Source organism: Equus przewalskii, chromosome 3, assembly GCF_037783145.1.
Source record: "Equus przewalskii isolate Varuska chromosome 3, EquPr2, whole genome shotgun sequence".
Lineage (NCBI taxonomy): Eukaryota > Metazoa > Chordata > Mammalia > Perissodactyla > Equidae > Equus > Equus przewalskii.
Window position 1 is genome coordinate 93,744,782 of NC_091833.1, and position 5,909 is coordinate 93,750,690.

Below are 5,909 nucleotides of genomic sequence, written 5' to 3' on the forward strand. Positions count from 1 at the left end.
CTGCCTAACGTTAAATGCTTATGCTGTGTGTTTCCTCAGATTTTATCTCCAATCCCAGCTTTTCAAAAGAATACCAAATCATAAATTCAGAGATTTATTTGATATTGCTATTTGGATCACTCTTCAGAAACTTCAAGGTAACTTGGCCATAGCAGAAATATTGATATTTCTCTCTAAATCTGCTCTTACCAGGTCTTCCATATTTGTAAATCCACCACTTTCCGTCACTCAAGACAAATATCTGGAGTTATGTTTTAATCATCTAATTTCCTCACTCTACAGCGCATCTGTTAGTGACTCTTCTTAACTCTACCATTAGCATAGATGCACTTCCAGAGAGACACTATCTACTTCTCTCTGCCTTCAGTATAACCTTGGTTTGAGATACCATCTGTTCTCATCCAGACTGTTGCAACTGTTTTCAGTGTATGGACAGAATTCTGTCTGGTAACCACTGTCCTCCTCTCCGCAAGCCCCAATCATAAGTTGAAGCTTTAATGTTCAATGTGATAGCATTTAGACATGGGACCTTTGGGAGATAATTTGAGTTTAGCTGAGGTCATAAGAGTGGGTGCCTCATGATGGCATTAGTGCCCTTGTAAGAAGAGACACTAGACAGTTTGCTTGTCTCCTCTTTCAGTCAAGTGAAGACACAGCCGGAAGGAGGCCATATGCAAGCCAAAAAGAGAGCTCTCACCAGAACCCCACCAAGATGGCACCCCAATCTTGGACTTTCCAGCCCCTAGAACTGTGAGAAATAAATTTCTGTTCAGTCTATGGCATTGTGTCATGGTCCAAGCAGACTAAGATGCTTTCTAATTAGCATCTCTTTTTCCACTTTTGATTTCCTACTACCCTTTCTTTGCTTAGCAGCCATGGTGATAATTTAAATGCCTAAATTATGCTCTGCATAAAACATCCCAATGGCTTTCCCTTCCTTAGAATACAACCCAAACTTGTTATCCAGACCTTGTTCATATTTGCCTGTCTGACCTCATGTTACATTATCCCCTCACTCTTCCACTATGTTCCAGCCACACTGACCTTTTTATCATATTTTTAACATAAATACTGTCTCAATATTAGGGATGCCAGATAGAATATATTCTTTCTCCGATCTTTGATTCACCGGCTCCTTCTTGTCGTTCATCTCAGGAGCCCATCAATCTAAATTAGCCAGTACCTGGCTCTAAATTGTAACACATTGTTTTAATTCTCTTCTTTTTGTAGGTGGTATACATTCTGATTGTTTAGCTTATACATTGCCCATCACTCCCTAAAATAATGAAACTCCATTCTTTCTTATTCAACAATCTTTTTCAGTGCTTACTATAGTAAGAAATATTCATTAAAACAAGTTTTGTGTGGAAATTAAAAATGATGTTAATATCCAGTGTTGCAATAGTATGATAATATTTCTTCCGACTGTAACATTGGCATTGCCTGACAAGATTTAAAATGGAAATGCCCTTGAACTACTAATTCTACTTCTTTCAATCTGCCTACTTGCCTAAATCTATCCTTCAGCTATAGTCTCACGAAGCATATATTGTATTCTTTTTTTTTTTTTTTCCTTGTGAAGCCAATCCTGCTTTTATTTCATGAAAGCTTCTTCAAGACCGACAGGAGCGCGGGTTTCAGGATAGGTGAGTGGGGTTTGGTGCACATGGCCTTGATTTCCTCTGGCAAAGCCGCGTCCCAAGAGAAAATCAGGAGGGCTGAGGGCACCAGCCCACAGTCTGTGAAGGCCGAGTTCTAGTCCTCCGAAAACTTCCGCCCTCCGGAGGCCCGCATCTCAAAAGGCAGCCAGTCGATCCGTCTCTCGGTGTAGTTTCACCTCTCTCTCTTGCTCCTCCTTCTCCCGCACGGCCTTGGTCCGCAGCACCATCAGCCACTCCACCACCTTGGACCCGAGCCTCTGCTCCCGCTTCATCTCCTCGACTGTGAGGTTGAAGAAGTCCCTGGCAGGCTGTAACGGGAGGCCAGAGGCAAGGGCCAGAAAACCTGGCGCTGTCGGTCCAGCTTGGCCAGCACCGCTTGGCTTAGCACTCAGCAGCCGCTCCTGTGCCTCTCCAGGCTCTGGGGCTGGGCCAGGCCGGCCTCGCTTAGCGGAACTCTTCGGGGCCCTCCTAATCGGGAACTGGAAGCATCGCCTTGATGGCCTCAAAAAACTCGGAGGTCCCTTCCAGGCAATTAATGCCCTCCCGGAACACGTTGTTCTGCAGCTTGATCTTCCAGTACTTCTCCTCCTCGGAATGCAGAAGGATATTGTCCAGGTACTTGGAGATGGTGTCCAGGTACTTGGAGATGGTGTCCATGCCCAGCTTCACTCTGTCCCACATTCACCCTGTTGATCTTCAAGATGGAGGCAGCCATTGGGTGGGTGGAAAAGTGCAAGAAAATGCCCTCTTTGATGCGGGCATCCTGCTGGTCCTTCCTCAGGGTGGCCCATGTGAGCCGGCAGGTGAAATACACTCCAGGCACTGCCGAATGGGTGGAGCTTTCCGTTTTGGGCGCAGACACCACGCTCGTGCCTTGCGCCTGGGCTCACACTGACAGTTGCTTTAGCTCAAAATTCCTTTCTCATCTGGTTCCTAATGGAGTCCTGTGACTTGGGACCCCGGGCTTTGGGCTGCTCCTGCTCGAGCCTGCCAGGGCAGCTATGACGGCCGTCTGTGCTTCACCATTGGTAATCCTGAAAAACTGGAAACAAACTGAAAATTCAGCAAAAATAAAATGATTAGCCATAGACTACATGTGTCATATTGCATAAAACACATCAAACATATGACACTGTTGATCATAAGACATACCATTATTCATAGAACACCAGGTGGAAAAGAAACCTGAGCCAATTACAATTATAAAATACTATCAATTATAGGCCTTATGTAAACTTCAGATACATAAAACATGAAAAATCTACATCATACAAACAATATAGTTGTTGCCTAATATAGTTTACCAGTGGGTGGTTTACAATAATGAAATGTTTCATACATATTACAACAGTTCTAAAATAGTTGGGGTGTGTGTGTGTGCACACATGCGTGTCTATGTGCACATATACATATAATAGTGGTGTGCTGGTAAAAGTTTGAGAAATTGTGGGGGCTGGCCCTGTGGCCGAGTGGTTAAGTTCGCACGCTCTGCTGCAGGCGGCCCAGTGTTTCCTTGGTTCGAATCCTGGGCACGGACATGGCACTGCTCATCAAACCACGCTGAGGCAGCGTCCCACATGCCACAACTAGAAGGACCCACAAAGAAGAATATACAACTATTTACTGGGGGGCTTTGGGGATAAAAAGGAAAAAAATAAAATCTTAAAAGAAAAAAAGTTTGAGAAATTGTATTTCCTCTCCAGGGACTGCCCCCCAACCAAGCCCTTATTTACAGTGTTTGTCAATTTCATAGTGTAAATATTCCCACTATGGCTTATTTCAAGCTACCAACATTATGTGACTTAATGCAGATTTGGGAAAAGATTTACACAATTGGCTTTTGCAAACCGGTGTGAGCCAGCTGCAGCATAATACTGCAGATAGCTATAGATATAGTTCAGGGTCTTTCTTTTAAATTTTCTGTCTGTGTATCAGTCTGTGTGTCTATGTATCTGTCTATCTGTATGGGTAGATCTGTGTATTTATATATGTAGTGTGTCTATGCACGTGTATATTTAAATAAAGGTTTGTATATATGTTATGGAAGTTGGTTAAATTTGGAGTTGTTTTGTTCTTTACAGATCTCTGTTTAACAGGCACAACGCACTTGCTGATGTCATCTTTTCATCCATAAAATATATTGACTGTGGTTATGCAAACCAGGCTGAAAATTAGTGATTAGTAGGTTACTCTCAGTTATGGTCATGAACTTCTCCTCCCACCCAAAGAGTTTTGTGCTTAACAACATTCTGTTGTATTGTTCCCAAATCTGCTTAGACTGGTGACACATTCTCTTGTAATTGCTTCACTTACTTAACTATTACAAACACCTATAAAATATAAATGAAAAAGAAACAGCATTGCTGTTTCTGTGAAAATAAAATTTATTTTATATAACCTAATGTCAATTTAAAAAAATCACTGCTGTCATTTTGGAGGGAGGCCAAGGAAATTATAAAATATTGGCAAATATGTATTTTTTAAAAGTCTAAGAAGATTCTGAGTTCAGATTATTTTTTGTGTCATTAAAGGCTCACGCCTCTTAAATCAAAATTGGAAGTCAGAGAAGATATGCTTTATGCAAGAAAGTAATAATGTTGAGAACGTAGTAATAATCTGAAAGAAAACACCTTGACTGTTGTGGCTTTGGAAAGTGTCAACTTTGCCAGGCTGAACTCAGTTTCCCAGAATTCCATTTCTTGCACGGTTCCGGTTAAGTTAGGCTACAAGAGACATTTTGGCCCTAGATTTAGAGGGTTGATATAAAGCAGCAGCCATGCTGGGACAGAGTCATCAGGCACTTTTGCAGCTGACTCACACTGTCAGTCATCTGATGATTATCTTGTTGGCATGGGGTTGCAGCTAGGCCTGCGACTGTTCCACCTTCTCTTTAATTGTCCTTCAGACTCTGATTCTTGGGTCAAATGTGGGTTTAGCTCTGAGAAGGAGGATGTCAGCTTCTCCTGTAGAACACCCACACCGTCAAGGGTAAAGTTAATGAGAACCGACATGGCATCCAGTCCTTACGTGGGATCCTGCATCTGAATGTGTGGGTTCCAGTTGTCCTTATTCTCTCCCAACCCACATTCATCTTCTCTTGCCAACAGCCTGCCCTGCAGAAGTCAAGCCCCAGTGTTAGACATGAAGACACATGGCATGCTGTGTTTCCGAATTTGATGTAACAATGTGTTTTGAGTTAGACTAAATTCATTTGCCTATGATTCCCAATTTGGCTGTTTTTTTTCTATTTAACTAGAAACCACTGATCATTATGGTGCCAGATGATAGGACTTCTATATATACTCAATAATGGTCATGGCAAATTGAGAAAAATCACTATTACAAAGCTGAAAAGTGTACAAATTTTACTAAAAGAAAAACTTTTATAACACCAATTCAGCAGCATATATCTTACCTTCAGTTTTTTAAAAAAATTCATAACCTCACAAACCTGTTTCTGTCCTATAGCCCAAAAGAATAGTTAGTACTACACCCAGAGATGTGTAAATTAGGATGCTCATTATATTACTCTCAAGGTAAGAAAATAACAGAAACATCTATATTTTTGATAAAATAATAGTCAAGTAAATTAGGATAAATCTGTATGATACAAATATAAATTATTAAAAGAAGTATCTAAGCTGTAGGGAAATAGCAATGATATAATTTCATTTAATATTTTAAATACTAATATTATAATTGATCATTTAAAGTGGGATATCGAATTTCACATGCAATAACGATTTAAGTATATTTGTGCATTTTTGGGTTTAAGATTTTGAGTGAATAAAAGCCTAAAAGAAAATATTTGATAACATGAAGAGAATTTTGTCCCTGAATGAGGAGATAATAGTTGATATTGTTGAATTTAAATTCTCATTTTCCAAATGCTCTATGAGTCTCTATTGCTTTTATAATGATAAAACATATTTAACTATATTTCCAAAAAATATGTTATGAAGATTAGAGAGATACAACAGAGAGGTACTTTTATGTTTTTATAATAGGTAACTATTATTTGTGACACACGTTATCTTTTATTATTTCTCTTAGGCCCAGACAGTATTATGAAATGTGGAGATTTGGGCATCTAGGCAGCCTAGGACTCAGGACTTTTGTCCTAGGAGTGTGCTTCTTTTCTGTACGGTCACAAAGCAGATAAAATATCCTGGATCTATTATCTCTGGGATTGGTCATCCCTCCATAGCATTTTGACACATCTCTCTCATTTATAATCACCCCTGCCAT

At 40.4% G+C, this 5,909-nt stretch overlaps 1 pseudogene; it reads right to left on the bottom strand.

Moving 5' to 3' along the window:
* Nucleotides 1-1,579: 1,579 nt before the first annotated feature.
* On the bottom strand, nucleotides 1,580-3,781 carry LOC103542010 (UBX domain-containing protein 6-like; annotated as a pseudogene).
* Between the last annotated feature and the right edge of the window lie 2,128 nt (nucleotides 3,782-5,909).